Source organism: Sus scrofa, chromosome 7, assembly GCF_000003025.6.
Source record: "Sus scrofa isolate TJ Tabasco breed Duroc chromosome 7, Sscrofa11.1, whole genome shotgun sequence".
In the NCBI taxonomy this organism is placed as follows: Eukaryota; Metazoa; Chordata; class Mammalia; order Artiodactyla; family Suidae; genus Sus; species Sus scrofa.
This window is the reverse complement of record NC_010449.5, coordinates 59,585,922-59,605,528: the sequence shown is the minus strand read 5'-3', so window position 1 is coordinate 59,605,528 and position 19,607 is coordinate 59,585,922. Positions and strand designations below refer to the sequence as shown.

At 49.6% G+C, this 19,607-nt stretch overlaps 1 long non-coding RNA gene across 3 annotated transcripts in view; it reads right to left on the bottom strand.

Moving 5' to 3' along the window:
- LOC110261566 overlaps window positions 1–19,607 on the bottom strand; it is a 123,828-nt gene that overhangs the window by 12,252 nt on the left and 91,969 nt on the right. For all 3 annotated transcript variants that reach the window (XR_002345835.1, XR_002345836.1, XR_002345837.1), the window contains one exon: window positions 5,186–5,401. This is a non-coding gene — a long non-coding RNA (uncharacterized LOC110261566). The remainder of the gene's footprint in view (window positions 1–5,185; window positions 5,402–19,607) is intronic.

Here is a 19,607-nt window from a genome sequence, read left to right as displayed (position 1 = left end):
TATTCACTTCTTGTGACTGTCATAACAAATGACCGCAATCTGGGTGGCTTAAAACAACAGAAATGCATTATCTCACGGAGGCCAGAAGTCTGAAATCAGTAACACTGGGCTGAAATCCAGGGTTCGGCAGAAACTCACTCTCCCCAGAGGCTCTAGGGGAGACTCCATTCCTTGCTCTTCCAAATTTTGGTGGCTGTGGCATTCCTTAGCCTGTGGCCACATCATTCCAAATCTCCCTCTGCCTCGCTCTTTTAAGGATGCAAGGGACAGCACGTAGGGTCCACCAGATACTCCAGGACACACTCCCATCTCAAGAGCCTTACCTCAATCACATCTACAAAGACCCTTTTCCAAATAAGCTAACATTTACTGGTCCCAGGGATTAGGACCTGATGCCATGGGGGCTATTACTCAACCTGCTATAACCATTGCGTTGACTCTGTTTAGAAACGTCGCCTATCACTAAAAGCAAGTGTAAAGCTTTTATATTTATCCGAGGGAGGCTGGAGTTGAGAAGGTTTGAGAAAAGTGGACCAAACGACCTTTAGGAGTCCTCGCAGTCCTGTCGCTGTGCTATGCCAATTCCCACATGTTGAAGGAAACACGAGTTAACGTCAACCAAAGCAAAGGACAATCAGAGAGTGAAATCCATCACCATTTGAAAAAACCAACCTCGGGCACGTGGTGTCGAGGTGACCCGTGGATCAAATATTGTCTAGATCCTTGGGGGTCTCTTGTTCAGCTGGGGGACCCCCATTGCAGGATCTTAGATGCCACTGTCTGGGTCCTGGTTCCACAGTGGAGCCCAGGCCAGGTGGGCAGACGAGCTGCAGAGGCCATGGTCTCAGGCCTCCTGAACATCCCTGGGCTCCATGCCCCTGCCTCAGTGCTCCCAGGTGGTCCAGGCTCTGCCTACTGCCCACCGCAGTCATGGGAAGATGGTCACCTCTCAGACCTTCCAGACCAGCCTGTAGATGCCCTGGGTCTGTCGGCTCCCATTAGAGCCCCTCAGCTCCCATGAGAGTCCGTCGTAATGGATGCCCTATGCCCATGCATCCCTGCCTGCAGCCTCTGGGCATCAGGAGCAACAACAGGGGTGAGGCCGGGTGTTTGGTGTCAGTCTCAGATCCTGGCTCTGCTATTTGCCAGCTGAGTGTCTTGGGCAAGCGATGTCTTCTCTCTAATATTGGTTTCATCCTCTACGCCATGGAGACCATGCTCTCAGGGGCATCATGGGCAGCAGTGAGGCTGTGCCCAGGAGGCAGTGGCCCTGATGCTGCCAGGAAAGGGATTCTTACTGCACCGATTTCTTAGTGGTGAAAGGTGGTATAGAAAAGCCGGGAGACAGAGGCATCCAGAGAGGCTGTGCTGGGTCTGTGCAGCTGAAGTTGCAGAGGAGCAGAAAGCCAAAAGGGAACAGCGACAGCTAGTTGGAGGCAGGACAGAAGGAAGCAGGCAGGGTCAAGTCCAGATGCTTATCGGTTCTACCAGACCCTCCACGCCTACCTCCGCTCCCTTCTCCCCACTCCTCCGAATCTGCAGCGTCCAGCCTCACTGGCTCTTTTTCTCATTTCAGGGGTTCCAAGCTCCTTCCCACCCCTGGGTCTTTGCACATGCTGTGCTCCTTCTCCACCTGGCCAACCCTACTTACCATCTGGATCTTGGCTTAAATGCTACTGTTTCAAGGAAGCTCTCTCACAGAGACACTTCCCCAGTTACATGCCCACGGACACAGGTCACTGGTTCCTTAGCACTTCCCTACATGCCTACCTCTGTCCCATCAGTAGCCACCAGGTAAGGGGATGGGGCTGGAATAAAATATGGTGGCCTCTGCCTCGGGGGCTGTGCTAGGAAGGCCTTCCTTAGAGGAAGTTCTCAGTAAGTAGGTGCCGTGAGGCATGTCTAGATGCACACAGAGGGGACAAAGAAAGAAAACAGGGCCCAGTAATAACCCAAGATCCCTAGTAACCAATACATCCACATTTCCACCCCCATCCCTGCCCCCACTGCCAGAATTGCTGCCCAAGATCAGGAGGGGAGTGATTTGCTTATAGCCACTCAGCGGATCTCAGCTGGGCTGCTCCTCTGACCCCAGCTGAGGGCTCCTTCCACGACCCCAAGCTATGAAAAAAGGAGCTGGGCTAATGAGAGCAGGGGCCAAATGGGAGCTCATGATGGGTGGCCTGGAGGTCAGGGAAGGGGAAGCTGGGCCTGAGTGAGGGCTGGTGGCCGGGGTCCCTCGGGCCCGCTCGCACCCTGGCCTGCACACTCAGCATGCTGCCTCCTCCCTGGCTGAGCCAGCCACCTGGAGGCGGCTCTTAGCAGGCCCTGTGTGTGCCCAGACTTTTAACATCTGGCAGTAAAGGATGGCTGGGGTTCTTAGCTGAGGGCATCTTAAACACTCTCTCTTCCCACGTTCTTTTTCTTTTGTTTTGTTTTGTTTCCTTGTTAAATGAAAAGGAAATGTCTTGGAGCCAGATCCATCTCTGAGTCACCGCAGGTCCTGGAGGTGGAAGCCAGGCTGCTGGGGGTGGGAGTGGGGGTATCTAGAACAGGAGAGGGTGTGAGGGCTGCCCTGAGGACAGATGCACGTCACCTGTCTCTGCTCGGGATGCTGCTGGCAGGACGTGAAGGGTCTTCCAAGTGCCCTCCCCACTTTAGCTCTGAGCTTCCTGCAGGGCTCCCCCCAACTCTGCAGGCCCCTGACGTGGATGAGAGCTTCAGTCCTTTTCTGATTTTTAAGAAGGTAGTTAAGAGGGGCGTCCCAGGCAGGGAGAAGCACCTGGGGACAGAAGAGGATATGAGGATGCCGTGGGGGTATATGGAGCCCTGCGGGGCCCTCCCTCTAGGAGAGGGAGTGGGAGAGACCCCCACCCCCACCCCAGCCCAAGGCAGCCCAGTGGGAAGGCAGACTATCTCTGCAGGACCTTGGGTGATGGGCCAGGAATCCAGGCTTCATCTTCAGGGAAGGAGAGGGATCACCCTGGGGTGCCTCCTGGAGCTGGTGTGTGCTCCCAGCTCCCTGCACCCTCGCTCCCTGCTTCTCTCTCCAAGGCTGACAGCCTGGCTCCCTTCCTGGGTCTGCAGTCTCTCCTCTCTCCAGGGAAGGCTCAGGCTCCAGCTCCTTTACACGAGGTCCCTGAATTCAAGTGGGTGCTGCATGGAAAGGGTGGGTGCTGCATGGAAAGGGTATCAGAGGCAGGCCAGAGCAGGGCGAGGTGGAGAGGTGGGTTCCAGGGGGGTTCTGGACTCAAAGTTACCCTCTGCAATTTGCTGTTTCTTCTATGAGTAAATCGGGTCTCACCTGCAGGGCCCAGGCCCCTACTCTGACCCCAGCAGGATGCATACTACCAATGTGGGCTCTGGCAGGGAGGGACAGGTGACAGGGCTGGCCTGCCCTGCAGCTGCTCCAGAGCACAGGTTCCCATCCTGTGGCAGGTCCCGAGGTCCCAGTCATGATTTCCCCCTGTTTCTCTGCCTCAGGTTCTCCGTCCATTTGCTTCTATCTCTCCTAACATCTGCTTCTTTTTTCTTCTATCACCCTCCTGGACCCTTGCAATTCCTACTACTTTGCAGCAATCTCTCCTTCCTGTTTTTCTTCTTTAAGAGCTGCACCTGTGGCATACAGAAGTTCCCAGGCTGGTGGTCGAATCAGAGCTGTAGCCTCAGGCCTACCCCACAGCCATAGCAACACAGGATCCAAGCCTCATCTGAGACCTACGCCACAGGTCTCAGCAATACCAAGTTCTTAACCCACTGAGCAAGCCTAGGGATTGAACCTGAATCCTCATGGATACTAGTCAGGTGTGTTACCACTGAGCTACAATGGGAACTCCTTTTTCTTTTTTTCTCTTCTTAAATTTTTCTACTCTCTCCTGCAACTCCAATTGTTCATACCCAGTTGGTTCCAAGCCTGCTCCCTGGAAACTGCTCTCCTAGCTGTCCCCTTTGGTCTCTTCTCAAGATTGTCACCCTGGTTTAAGACACCCATGGCCCTAGTCCTAAACTAGTATAGAAATCTCCAAGTGGGTCCTCTTTCTCCCTTGACATCGTTGCCAAAATATTTTCTCCAAATGCCATTCCAGCCCATCTTCCTCACCAGTGCAGTTCCTTGGTGCTTCAAGTGTAAACCATGCCTCCTGTTCCTCAGCCCCTCTATCCTCTGTCTAGTTCCCCGGCAAGATCAGGAGCAAGGAATGGGGAGGCATGTGACCTGCCAGAGGCACGGGGCTGTGTACAGATGCAGGGTCCTGGGGCCTGAGCCTCACTGGCTGGGAGGGGCTTTGCCCCAGTCTGTTGGAGGAGGCACTCCTGGGACCAGAGACAGAGTTCTGGGAAGAGCTAGAAAATCATCCAGAGGAAGTGCTAAGGCAGCATGCGCGTGGAGGTGTCAGGACACTGTGGTCACAACTAGGAGAACCAGGCAGAACAAAAAAATTTCTGCAGCTACAGCCATCCCCCAGGGAAGGCCTTCTGTCTGCTGGGCGCTTGGCTGGGCTTGTCTGTGCAGGTATGGGCACGGGAGCCCAGAGGGCCAAAGATGCCATTGGGAGTGGGGGTAGTTAGATCCTGGAGGAGAGAGGAGACACAGAGGCTGGGGCTGGAGTGAGGAGGGCTCAAGAGAGAATACCTTGATGGAGGTAGTCAGGTAGGGGTTCCGGAGACAGGTCCTGATGCTTCTGACATGTGTGATCCAGACGCCCCTTTATACACCCTACAAACTTTTCAGTAAACTATTCACCTCTCTCTAATGCTCAAGTATAAGTGCATTCCTTAGGGGAGCCTGGAGAGGGTTGGTTTTCTTGCCTGGACCATCCTGATGGGAACAGAGATAGGCACTAAGACTACAAAGTCAGTCAGGTAGGGATTCTGGAGATAAGTCCTGAACCCCTAAGGATGCTGAGACTAACGGTGCTGAGAGAGCAAGCCCTTGGAATTCCCAGGATCCTTCCAAGTTGGATTCTTTTTGTGATTGAGATGCATGAGAACAAATTAGTATATAGTTTACCAATCCTGGAAGAAAAACTGGCTTGGCCTTGGAGGAGGGTGCAGGTGTGTATAGATGTATGTACGGGGGTGGGGGGTAAGTGTGTCTGAGCTGAGAAAAGTGCATGGGGACCCTGGGGCCTACAGAGATGCAACATGACCACAGGTCAATGTAAGGTCCATCCCACCTCCCACATACCTGGACAAAATGCTTGGCAGCATCAGTGCTGCTGATGAGACTCTGCCAAAGCACCCACAGCACTGCAAGGCACAGATGTTCAGTTGAAGATCACAGGACACCTTGGCAGGCCCGCGGGCTGTCCTCCTCCCTTGAGGCAACAGTACCAGGATCAACCCATAGACTGGATTTCACATATACCCCTGGGATTCTTGGTTTTATCAGAGGCAGGAGGCCCTGGAAAAGGAAAGTAGAGAGGATCATTTAATACATTAGTAGGAGGATGCCCTCTCATTTCACACTCCTAAATGGGGAAGCAGACATGTAAATTATTGAGGCCTTAACTCGGGAGTGACAGGAAGAACCTATGCTGTTCAATGTGAGATGCCAATGAGGAGACTCCGAATATCGAATCTAATCTTTCTGATGTCTTCTACCGGTTTCTAGAATTTTCCTGGGGCTGTGCAATGCAAGATTTTCAGTCTATAAGGCCAGCCTGGCTTTGCAGAGGTGTACTAAGCATGCTGAACTCTGGCTAAAGAAACACTAGAATGTTCTCATTGGATAATGATCATCTGTGGCCATGGTGATATCATCAGCCTAGGTTTGGTCGGTGGCCCCCAGATTCAGAACATGCCCTAGGCCCTGCTGGAATACACCTCAGGCTGGGGACAGCTCTAGACAAAGTCAGCCCAGGAAACCCCCCAAAGCTTCTCACATGTGCATCAGTGCTGAGAGGAGGCAGGGGGCTGAATCAAATGACCCTAGGAGACCCCCTCCTTATGCTCTTTGGTTCTATCACCAAAGAGATTTTGGCTAAATCTCTGTTGGCCATCAGGCACAAAAATTTTAATTGAAGTCACACCGGAAAACACTGGTCTACATTTACTGAGGACTCATTGTGTTTTGGACTTTGTGCTGGACACTGGGATCCAACAGGTAACGAGACAGTCCTGTCCATTGTGTTGGTGGAAGCGTACAAAGTTGCCCATTTTGTAAGTCAAAACGGTCAAATATTGGACATTTCATGTTTCAATTTAATACTTGAGACCCTGAGAGGTTGGTAGGGGGAGAGATAGGTAAAGAGGCAAATGCTGCATATAGTGACATGTTTTGATGGGAATAAGCACGGGGAACTAGGAAAACCCCAAGGAAGGGAGAGAGGCTGAGCCAGGATATCAAGACGGCTTCCTAGCAGAAGTGACCTTAGGGAGAGCTGCAGCATGGGTAGGGATAGCCAGGCAAGGATAGCGGTGGGAGAGGAGACAAGGGAAATTTGTAGGGCATAAAATAGTCTGTGCAGGAGTTCCTGTCATGGCACAGCAGAAACAAATCCGAATAGGAAGCATGAGGTTGCGGGTTCGATCCCTGGCTTCGCTCAGTGGGTTAAGGATCTGGCATTGCCATGGCTGTGGTGAAGGCCGGTGGCTACAGCTCCGATTAGACCCCTAGCCTGGGAACCTCCATATGCCACGGGTGCGGCCCTAAAAACAAAAACAAAAAAAAAGGGGGTTTGTGCAGAGAGGCTCAAAGATGAAAGAGAACATGGCCTATTTGAGGACCTGATGTAGAAAATATACTGAATGAATTCAAGAAGGCATCTGGTTTGAGATGAAGCTTGAGAGGTAAGCAGGGCAGGATAATAAAAAGTCTCTTAAGCCATGTTGAGGATGTTGGATTGGACTTCACATCGAGTGTGATGAGGAGCCATTGGAAGTTCTAAACCAGAGAGTGATGTGCTTATATTTATGCTTTAGAAAGATCCTTCTAGTTTCCAGAGTGGAGGCAACAGATAAAAGAGGAAGACCTTGGAGGTGATGGAACAGTTAGGAAGCTCTCGGGGTGAGAGATGGTGGTTGGTTGGATGTCGGCAATGATAGTCCACATGGAAAGAAAGAGCAAGAATGGCTGAGTAGGGGGATGCCTGGATGCCTGCTATTATTTGGTGGCTGGAGGGATAAGCCAACCCAGAGTAAAGGTCATGTTTCCTCTTCCAGCAGAGCTCCTTGGTGCACTTTAGTGTGTTGTCAGAGAGGAAGACAACTAAGAGAATGAACTGCATTGGGCTGGAGCTGGGAAGAAAAGCCCATGCCATTAGGATGGGCCTGGGGCCAACAGCATTTATCCCTCTAGCAAACAGAATGTTGCCTCATTCTCCTTGGTCTTGGCCTGTGACCTCACGCCTTGCCTTTTTTCATCTTAGCCTTCTTCTCACCTACCACTCTCTAAAGCTAGGGTTCCCTCCCTTTCTCATCTGAATAAGCCTAACTGTGCCTGATGCTTCTGCTGACTTGGTCTGGGCTTCTGATCGCCTGATCTAGTTCATCCTGTAAACAAGTTCTAAGCCTCCCCCTCTGCCCTCCTCATGTCACACCCCTTCCCCTAACTCAGCCATGTCCTCTATGCTTCTGAGCATCCATTGGCTCTTAATGTCTTCCGTTCAAGGAGAGTTGATGACTGGTGGAGCCAAGAGGGGATGAGTCCTAATTAGTGGCTTCTTTACTTTGGGAGTGAGTTGAGATGTCCACCTTAGACAAACCCATCCAGACAAGAACTCTAAGATAGACTCTAAGGGCCCAAGCCTAGTTCTGTGCTCCCAAGGGAATGGGCCTTAGCTCCTGGCTCTTCTCAAGTGCATACCCCAGGAGTCACAACATTCCTTCTTCCATTCTTGGTCCAAGTCACAGTAAGTAGTTCCCTAAAAATGTCCTGTCCCCAAGCACTGAGTGGGAGAGGCATCTGAGTGGAGGGGGAAATTCTCTAAGTCTGAGGGTTGGGGAGGAGGGGGAGATAAGGGCCATGCTTCTGGCAGCCAGCCCTCTTCCCTACCGTTCCAGCACTCTGCCTCTGAGGATTAATCAAAGATGAGTGCAGGCTTGGGGAGCATATGGCCTGTCAGTTTTGCTTCCAGATGAAGCCCTGAAAGAAGGTGAGGGGAACTGTGAGTAGAGGAGAAGTCCTGGGTGGATGCAGGAGCCAGCGAGTATCCAGGGCTCCCTAGTAATCTCCTCAGGAGCGGTGACTGCCAGCGAGGATGCCCTTGGCTGCAGGTAAGAGAAAGCTCTGGCCCAACTGGCTCAAACAATAAGGAGTTTTATTATCTCACAAAACAAGAGGCCGAAAGGTGGATGGATTCCAGGGGCTCCAGGACTAGTGCTGGCTCTGCTTTTTCTACTATTAACGTCACTCCATTATTCTGAGAGAAATCTGCTCTTCCTATGTGTTCCCTTTAAGTTTAAAAAAAAAAATCAGTGTGGGCTCATTATCCATACTTTCCAGCAGTCTTTCTTTCACATCTCATTGGCCAGATTTGTTCAAATATCCATTCCTAAAACCACAACTGGCAAGGGAGATGGGACCACTTTGAGTGCCTTCGTGAAACCCACCACCTTCTAGGGAAGGAGGTTGACTCTGATCACAGCCTCAGTTCTGTTAGTGGGAGAAATGATTGGTAGGTGGAATGGATTATGGGTAAGTAACCAGCAATGCCTGCTACAGGTAGTAAGGTTGAAACTAATTTTGACTCTTTCTCTGCATCACTTGGAAGAAAAAGACAATTTTTATAATGATGAGAAAGAAAAGGGCACGAGTCATGGCAGGTCAGAGGCTAAGCTGGACATTTGGACTGAGTTTTCCCACCTGTACTTTCTGCTGCTCATAGCACTTTTCTGCCCACTGTCTCATTCGATAATCATAATGACCCTGTGAGCAAGGCAGGGAAGTGAGGATTATCTCCATTTGACAGGTGAAGAAGAGGAGACACCATGAGCTAAAGTGACTTCCCAAGATCCCTTCCAGGCACCCTTTTCATTCACACTACCTAGATATACTAGCATGGAATTGTAGCTTATTTTTAGATCATTTAGAAAAAAGGTTTGCTCTCACTGGTTACACGATCCCAGGGGTCAGCCTGTGGACACAAGCACCCAGATTCTCAGGACATTTCTTGAAATATCCAGGCCATTTTTTGGATCCTTGTGGTAGGAGATGCAAAGATGTCCTTCTTGGCCCCTGATCACAGGACTTTTCTATCTGCATGGAAACAAGGGGCTTCCCAAACCAATCTTGCCCTCCAAGGAGTGGCACTGTCCTTGGTACTGGCCATTACTTTACACAATCTGCTATCCTTGATGCTTTCCTCTTTTCAGTGTCAAGACTGAATTTTTACACCAGGACCTATAGGACTTATGGGAATTATAGTCCACCCTAGCATCATCCTTGCCACCCCACTGAGGAATTGCTCTATGGTAGGCAAAGTAGGGATAAATTGAAAATGATTGGGGAGTTCCATATACATGCTCTTACATGGCTCTGTTTATAGCCAGTCTTTAGTTCAAGGGTTGAACAAACTATGAGTCACAGCCAAATCTGGTGTGCCACCTGTTTTTATAAAGTTTTATTATGACATAACTATGTTCATTTGTTGAATTGTTGTCTATGGCTGCTTTTACTCTGCAACAGCAGAGTTGAGCAGCTGCAACAAAGATTGCATGACCCACAAAGCCTAAATATTTACTAAATGACTCTTTACAGGAAATAAGTTGCCAACCACTGCTCTAGTTTATTTCCTTGGGGCAAGAAGATTTTTGTTCTGAGCACAATCTTGCATTATTGATAGCTCCACTTATCCCTACTCCCTACCCCCCCATCTTAGGATAGGGTCTTTCCCTAGTTCCCTCCATTCCTGGATAAATAGGCTTCCCTACATGCATGAGTTCTAGATCCATCTCATCTGTTTACATTCAAACTACTGTCCTCAAATAATAACTCAGTGGTGTTCTCTGGCCTCTTCCCAAACTTATCCATCTTAGGCACACAGTATTCTGCTTCCTAAGCCAAGCCTCTAGTCTAGACAATGCTAGCAGTTAACCCAGTATCCACGCCTAGGAAATTCATACTTCTCTTTAACCTTTCACAGAGTATTAGGACTTTTTTAGTTGCAAATAACATAAGCCTGATCCAAATTAGCCGAATTTTAAAAATGTCTCTGAAAGGTCCAGAAGTATGAGTTATAGCTCCCAGCTATCATGTAATGCCACGAGAACTCAGCTGCATGGCATCTCTTGGCTCTGCATCCTTCAAAAGTGGCTTCATGCTGGCTGGCCTTTACTATGTGGTCGGCAGAGGGCTACAAATAACTTCATCCTCTCAACATCCTTAGCAGAAGAGACATCCCCTTCATTCTAGCAAAAGAGCCCAGAGCTGAGTCTCAGTGGCTTGTATGGGATCATATGATCATCTCTGAGCCAATCGCTGGCCAGGAGAGTGGAATATTATGATTGGTCAGGGTTGGGCTATGCGGTGGGGTGGACGTTGGGTAGGTAAGCCCATTGGATAGACAGACTTAGATAGACAGACTTGGGCAGAGGGCTGTTCCACAGAGGAAAATGGTCCTATCCAATGATGGGTGAAGGAATGCTGGCCAGGCAAGGACTATAGATAAACCACACTGTCCAGCACAGCTGGGTTCATATTATTTCTCCCACATGGATTTTCATTTTCTGAAGCCAATGTTTGAGTCTCTCTCAGCTAATGTGATAAAGCCTGTGCTTCTTAGTCTCTAGGCTCTAATATAGACTCACTCTTTCCTGCCGCTGCACCCTCTCTTCTGTCTCATAAGCTCAGCAATGTTGAGCTTCCACCAGAAATTCTCCAAATATCCTAGGTCTTTATGGTGGGATGCTTCAAGGCATACTTTTGAGTCAATGCCCAGATCAAGAATCCACTTTTCTCTGAAACTCTCTCCCCACCTTTAAGACAAAGGAAATCATCCTCTCTCCTATGCCAGTGCTGCTCCTGTGCCAATGTCCTGCTGTCTCTCTGTTCCTGCACTTACCCCACAAGGCTTATTTCTCTTTGTTTACCTTTGTCTTCTCCTTTAGACTCTGGGCTCCTTGAGGGCAGGGACCTTTTCAGGAAAAGGTTATCAAATGAAAGCATCTTCCTAGTGAGTTGACCTTCACGTGGCTTCTTCAACTTCAGCCTTATAGCAGTTCCAATCTCTTTAAAATCTCATAGGATTAATGTGAGACCACAGGCTTAAAAGGGGGGATGAAGCCAATTAGGTGTATTACTGATTAATTCAGTAGACACTTAATGAACACTTTGTGTGCCAAGCCCTATGCTAAGTACTGGAGCCATGGAGTGGATTCAGGCATGCTCCCACCTCAGGAAACTCACTATATGAGAGAGAAATGAAGATGTCTAAACTGCCTGTCTTTTCATCACTCTGCCTCCAACACCTAGCTTCACATCGGACACATAATCGATGTTTAATAAACAGTTGCTGAAGAAATAAAGGAATAAATGAGTAAGAGATGAAAGGAATGCAATGGAAGGTATAGATAAGGCTCCCTCCATGTGTGGGATAAGAAAATAGAGCCAGGGGGGCATCGTTTTAATCATCTCTTGTTTACTGAGGGTGTCCAGCACTCTTGCTGGGAATTCAGGGAGAAAGGGCATTCATCCCCTATTCTCTAAGATCCCACAGCACAGGGGATGAGGCCAGTTGAGAAAAATCAATGTTTACAAGACAGTGTGAGAATTACGGAGCAGAGATATGCCAAGAGATGTGATAAGAGAACATGGCGGGGGAGTACAAGGAGAAGCCGATGAATTCATTGATTGACTAGCCAGCATCCTTCATAATGAGATCTCTATGTTCTCAGTCCTTTCCTGCATTTTCTGTGGGACCCCAAGAATATATTAATCCATTTGCTCAAGGATATTATAATCAACATGGGAGAGACAAAAACCACATGGACAGGGTACTAAATAAAGAGAAAAAATATTGGAAAGCATCTGGTTATGTGCTAAATTCAGCACAAAGAAGGTCACAGAAGAGAGAACTCAGGTTCACAGTGGGCTCAGGAAGCTGGGAATGGCTTCTCACAGGAGGCACATTCTGGGAGGGAAGCTCTTGGAACCATATACCTCTGAGAGTTTCCAGTGCCAGGTTGCAGACCTTTTATACCGTTATAGTGTACTCCATAGGCAGCAAAGAATCATTGAAGAATATTGGACTGGGGAGGGGCATAATTAGATAGAGATTTTAGAAAAATTACTCTGAGACACAATACAGAGACTGGGGGAGGGAGATGGGAATACAAGATAAGATAGAGGGGGACAAGCTTTGTTGTAGTATCAGTGAAATATCATGATTGGCCTCAACCACATCCTTCAGTTGCAATATCCTGACTCCCAGCCATTGGATGGCCTTTGCAGATGGTTCCTTTCCTTCTGCAAATGACCAAGGGAAGATTTCTCGGGAGTTCCAATTCGCTCATTCATTCAACAAAGAGTTATTGTTCTAGGGACAGACCTAGGCCCTAGGGATGGAACTGTAAACAAAATAACAAAAGCCCCTGCCTTCGTGGAGCTTTCATCCTATAATCATCTCTATTGCTGTGGATTCCTCCCAGAAAGGGAAGGAAGCTGGCCCAGAGTTGCCTTTCAGGGCAGTACATCTGGGAGGTTTTCTTGTAAGCAGTTCGCTTCCCCTCCACAACTCTCTCCCACAGCCCCCTGGGCTAATAAGCCATGTGCTTCTTCCACTTTATCCCATTTAATCCTGATCCCCAGCAGAGCCTAATGAGGTGGATGGTGGTGCCCATTATGCAAAGATAATGTGTGGGCAAGGACTCCCTGGAATGCCACTGGCAATGGCTTCCCTTAGAGGCTACTGAGGCAGGGGGCTACTGTGGGAAGAAGCTGCTGTGCATCCAGCAGGAGGTTTGTGGGGAGGCCCCATCTCGGACAGGAGGAGGCTTCCTCAATGCCTGAGTTGGCCCATGGATACCTGGGGAGGGTTGTATATCTCACCAAAATCAACACTGATAGCCATGGAATGTTAATCAGACTCAGACATCAGGATCTAAGATGAAAACTGTGATGCTGAAAACACAAAATAACCAGGCAGCCTTTGTAATTAACTCCCGCTCCCTTCCAGCAGTCATTTGGAGTTAATGGTTTCTTAATTCAGTGCTCATTTGGTGACTTTAATTTCCAATTAATTTTGCCGATTTTCCTCCAAGGTGCTCATGGTGTGATAGAAATTCCTGCATGGTTAAGTACCCACCACAGGGACCCAGGGGTTGGGGGAGGAGAGGAGGCCAAGCTATCACCAGTAGGCTGGACCCGTCCTGAGTGCCAGGAGTCAGAGCCTCCTGAGCTCAGGGGTCCTTGGGAGAGCCCTCAGCTTGGAGGGGGAAGCAGGAGCTGATAAAAATGGTAAAGGATTGGGAATGCCCTTGAATTTCTCCAGCTCTTGATGAGAGTTTTGATTTCTTGCTGGGAATAGTGTAGGAGAGGAAGCCTAGCCCTGCTGGAAGTACTAGGGGAAGAATCAGGACCAGGACCAAGGACAGCATCCTCCCTTCAGTGGCGCACAGAGGGATCTGAGAGGTCCTAGCGCTTTCAGTTAGTACCACTAGTGCCCTGCCCCAAGTCTTTTTGCTGGGTCTTTTTTTTTTTTTTGCTGGGTCTGTGCACCCATTGCCCGGCTGCAGCAAATTCAGCAGCTAATGGATAAAAGTCTCCTTCTCTAAAATTGCCCTTGGCAAATAGAATTCACCTCTCATGGGACCTTCCACTCTCTTCACTCAGAGCATCCTGTAGGAAAGGACTGAATGGTATAAGCAAAAGGCTGCACCCATTCTCCTTAACCCCTGCCTCTTGCCTCCGGGTGATCCCGCTCCTGTGGAGCAATTGCTTTTCCAGATCCCAGCTGAGACCACATCCTTACTTAAATCTTCCCCATGTTCTTCCTCTTCCTTCCCTCCCCCTACTCCCATGCACCTGAATCCCTGTCTTGGGCTCAGTTTCTAGCGAACCCAAATGACAACAGTACTTCATTACATTAAACCCTTGTCTAGCTCTCACAGTGTGCCAGACATAGTACTCAGTCCTTTACAAAAAGAAATTCGTTTCATCCTCATAGCAACCCTATGAGGTAGGTATTATTAGCATCCCTATTTTGAGATTAAAAAATTGAGAGAGGTTGAGAGATTTGCCCAAGTCAGTGTAGGTATTAAGTTCAAAACAGGAACGTGAACTCAGTCAGTCTGGTTCCAGACTCTGTGCCCTTAACCATTATGTTGCCCAAGATGTAATCACTAACACCAGTGACAGGTTTCCAGGAGGATGAAGACAGACACACACACCCCCAACAAATGTAGCTGTTCACCTTGGAGACCTGCTAGGGACACCCTCTGCCAGAATGTGGGCGCTCAAGTTGGGCAGCAAGAAACAATGGCCTGTGGAAAACAACTGTCTGCATAGATTAACCACCAACAAGGATTAACTGCCCTCTGTCATGGCACTCGACACCCTACCCCTGCTTGACCTTCTCCTCCTCCTTCTTCATTGTTCCTGCCACAAGTCCCTGCCATAAACTCCAGCTCCAGATTCCCACCACAGATCATTTATAGGCCTAGCATCTCCTCACAGTCAGGGCTGGTGCCATCTTGAGCTCAGCCCATCCCCATCTGATGCCTTAATAAATCTCTCTTGCTTTACTAACTTGGCCTTGCATGTCCCTCTCTTTCCAAACCTAACACCCAGCAACTGCTCTCAAGGCATGGACGATGTAATTTAAGAGCCTGAACCTTCCAGAGGGATGAGAAGTAGCTTTCCCAAGGTCCTTTGTCAGGAGGATGGAGGAACAGGGAGATCTGAAACCCTGGAGGACTCGTCCCACAATGTCAGGGCTCTCTTTAAGGCAAATTTCCGTCCCCTCTTCAGGGATGGTGCTGGAGACTGACAACATGACTCAGTGGAGCAAGTGCTAGTGTGAACGTCAGACGATCCAGCTTCTAGTGCTAACTGTGTTCCTGACTCCCTTCGAGACTTGGGGCTGGTAATTTTCCACACCAGATCTGCTTCTCATTTCTACTGTGTGAATGGGAATTGGTTACAAAGTCTTGAAGAGCCCCAGATCTAACTTTTTGTCTTGAAGAAGTGGATACATGGAGCACTCCCGGGGATCCTCCATCAGAGAGTGAGACCAGATGTTCACGGAAAGCAGAGAGGATACATGTTGTGACTTGCAGGCATCCATGGCCCTGTCTCCAAGGGATTGAGGGGAGGAGCCCACAGGGTCAGAAAAGAACCTGGGTCACAGTGACCACTCGAGCCAATTTATGGAACATTCATTTGTCCACAAGCATTTGTCGGGTACAATTACACCAGGGACCTTGCACATGTAGTGCTTGTCTTCCCAGCCCAGGGGCACAATGGAGTCACCTTTATAGCAATTGCCCTCCTTGATATCCAAGGGCCAACCCCATGTAGAGATCCCCTCAACACACACAGTGATATTTGGTGTCTCCATGGAGTATCTCCATCGTACTCAAGGATCAGTATTTTCTCCCACCAACTGGGGGTGTGCCATGCCCCTGCTCTCCTGCCAGAGACCGTCTTAGCAATGTCTCCTTCCTATGGAGCCACAGGAGGAGACCCCACTGCTGCCTCCATGGCCAATACCTTTTATGAGAAAGCCTCACAGGCTGTGCTCTGCAAACTGCTTGTCCTCAGGAGACTATAAGGTATTATATTCTTTGATGCTCCTCAGAGGGAGGACAGACCGCTTCTGTGCCTTGAGGCAGAGCAGGGACAGGGTGAAGACAGTGAGAGAGGGGGAATGGGAGCAGGATAAATATTTGTTCTTTGCTTCTCCATCACCTCCAACCCCTATTCCTGCCCTGCTTCCTCCTTCTCCAGACATTAACAGAACCGTATCCAAGGGCGGCCTCCTCCCTACTGGCTAGGGAGGAGCCAGGGTGAGATTCCATCTGCCATCATGCTCCCTATAGGTGCCTATTCCCATCCACTCCCTGCAAAACAACAACCCTCACAAATGTCCATGGCAATGGCTGCAGCTAGATCAAAGCCTTTGCCTGGAAGCTCAGGACCCAAAACCTGCCGGAGGGTGTTGGAGCTGTCATGGCTGTTCGTGGCAGTCACTGTCACAGATCCCAATTCCCCAGCCAGGAAAAACTGCCAAGTCCAACCAGCCAGGGCTGTTGTTTTATTTTTGTTAATGCTGTGAGTGAAAAACGATAGCTTTCTGGAGGACTTTCCTCTTGGAGTCAGGGCCACATGCAGCATGCTGTGCAACCACTGGGCCCCACCTGGGTGACTGCAAGAGTCAGCCCTGATGGAAGCCTCCTGCTGTGCTCCCAGCTTCTTGGCTCACCCTTTCCATTCTGCACAGGCCCAGCGCTGCTGATGGCCCTCTCTGCTCAAAACCCTTCAGAGTCCTTCAAAAACCAATGGAACAAAATCTGCATGGTCCTGTAGCATCCAAGGACCACCATGCTCTGTCTTTCTAGACCCTCTTTACACGTATCACAGATTCCAACAGCCTGGAAGCCCATTCTTTCCCAAATTTGCCCCTCGCTGCCAAGCCTCAGGGCCTTTGCACATGACACTTCCTCTGCTTAGAGTGCTCCACCCTCCCCAGTCCCAGTGGAAATTCGCTTTTACCTTGGGGAGCCTGCGAATAAAAGGAGAGCCCTGGCCATGGAGCCTGATACCAAGCCAGCCAATATTATCCCCTCCCCTGGTGCCCATGCTCTCCTCTTCACCCCACTGGCCCCAGTCTTCCTAGATCCTGGTGAACACAGTAGAATTATAGTTGCAGGATTAGAAGGGATCTCAGAGCACCAAGTCCTCTTCCAACCACCTAGATCAGTGATTCTCACATTTAGGGTACATCAAATCCCCCAGAAGTCTGTTCACACACAGATTCCCGAACCCCACCCTCAGAGTTTTTGATTCATGAGGTCTGGAGTGAGGTCCAAGAATTTGTGTTTCTAACAAGGTACCAGGTGTTGCCAATGCTGCTGGTCCAAGGACTGCACAGTGGGAACAGCTGACCTAGATTTGGACCCAGAAATGAACCTCATATCTTTGTTTCCCCTGAAGGATTCAAGGCCAGGACACTCCGGTTTCCAAAAGGGAGGCAGGGCTTCCAGGCCCCCAACATTCAGAGCCCTGGGGAAGGTCTCAGGTCTCATTATTACAATGAAGTCCATGACAGGAACATAACATTCTCTGTGGGGAAAGAAATCACTGTGATCCATAAAGTGGCACACTGTAACAATATCAATAGTGGCAATAATAAGAGTAATAACAGGATTATCATATACTGTCACCTGCCCTAATGTGCTAAATCCAGATTGATCTGAGCAATATAAAAGAATTACTGACATACACAAATGCTCACAAAGCCTAGTTTAGACATATTTGGGGCCATTTGGATGATGGCAATGATGATGACTGTGATAACAAGCCACATTTGTACACAGCTTTAGCGTTTCTACAGCACTTCCACGAGTTTTATTTTAGCGGTAACCCTGGGAAGTAGACTGGCAGGCGAGCTTCTCTGGTTTACAGTGAGGCTCTCATTTGCACGCCCTTTAAGCCTCCATTCGGCAAACGTGGGTTGAACACCTGTCTTGTGCAGGTCAAAGCACTGAGCAGGAGCTGGGGTGGGGTTGCAGATAAAAATACAGGACGCCCAATGAAATGTGAATTTCAGCCAAACAATGCATCACTGGGTAGTGTAGCTATGCCCCCAGTATCATATGAGACGTATTTCTGCTAAAAAAAAATATTCATCGTTCATCTGAAATTTAAATTTTACTGGGCATTCTGTATTTTTATTTGCTCAGCCTGGTAACCCTACTTACTGGGGAAGGAGGAGGGGATAAAAAGAACAAGAGAGATTTCTTGCCCTTAGAACAAGCTCACAGTCTGGTAGGAGATGAAAGACCCCAGACAGATGATCCCCAGCCATGTAATCAGTGGGGTGGGAGCGGCGCTTTCCCAGCTCGAATGTGCAGGAATCACTTGGGGATGTTGTCAAGCTGCCTGTTCTGACTCAGGAGGTCTGGGGTGGGGCCTGAGACTGCATTTCCAAAAAGCTCCCCGGGGTTGGGGGGGGTTGTTGACCCACGGGTCCCTGGCCCAGAGGAGGTACCTGGTCCATCTTTGGGAGTCAGAGAAAAACTTCTTGGAGGAGGCAGTACCTGTAAGAGTCAGGGGAGAAAGCTGGAGAAGATGGAGATGAAGGAGCACTATTTTTTGGCCACGCCTGCAGCATGTGGAAATTCCCAGGCCAGGGACTGATTCCGAGCCACAGCAGTGACTAGAGCCGCTGCAGTGACAACACGGGTCCTTAACCTACTGAGCCTCAAGGGAACTCCAGGAGCATCTTTTTTCTGCTCTTTTAAGGGACGCACCTGCAGTATATGGAAGTTCACAAACCAGGGGTCACAATCGGAGCTGCACCTGCAGCCTACACCACAGCCGCAGCAACGCAGGATCCAAACTGCATCTGTGACCTACACCACGGCTCATGGCAATGCCGGATCCTTAACCCACTGAACGAGGCCAGGGATCGAACCTGCATCCCCATGGATACTAGTCGGGTTCATAACCTGCTGAGCCACAATGGGAACTCCCTAGGATTTCTGATCACATCATGGCAGCTACAAATTAGAGGTCAGGACGCCCCAGGACACCACTCCAATGACATAGCCACCTGCAGACACAAGGTGACCAGGCAGTGCCCTGAAGATGCAGCCACTGTGGCAACTCCCATGGGCCTAAGGAGAAATGGTCTCAGCTTTCTTTCAGCCTCCCAAATTGAATATGGGTGAAGATCATGGGCTGGAACTAGTCACAACCAGAATCCCGCTCTCAAAGGACTTGGGGAAATTGGGTAATGAAGCTTCTAGGCTCTGTTTTAAAGTAAAAACATAGTGGAGGTGGTGGGGGTGGTGCCGAATGCTGACAACACTCACTCTCACCTCCTGACAGCTGGGATAAGAAGAGGATGGTGAAGGCAACCTCCTAGGATGGCAGAGCATCACGACCGAGGTCACAGAAATGCCAGAGGAGCTGCGATCTTTGCATGGATGAGATGTAAACTTCTGTCTCCTTTAAGTCCCTATTTCAGCAGCAGAGCCAACATCCTGACACAGCACCATGAACTGTAAAATGAGGCCTCCGTGGTATCACCTCCAGGATGTGTGGTGTTGACATTCCTGGAGTATCAATTCCACCTGACCATTATGGGTGTGGCAATAAATATGCCACCGACAGACAAAGCAGGATTTAGGGCTGTGGGTGGCCAGTGTCACTGCGGCTCTGCAGAGAGAGGTTGTGGAGTGCTCAGGGGGGACAGGGTGTGGCCAGAAACATCTCCGAGGAGGCCAGGCCGGAGATGGAGAGCCAGAGAAAGGCTTCCTGACGGAGGCCACTTTTTTCTCCCTTTCCCAGAGCTGCACCCAAGTGGCCAGCTGCCCTGAGAGCTTGAGGGGCAGGAGGAGAGGGGCGTGGTGCCTATGGTTAACTGAGGGGTGGGGCTGGGGGGCTGACTTTCGATCTGCAGCAGGATAGAAAACAGGTGGTGGCCTAAGGGGCATGCAGGGCGAGG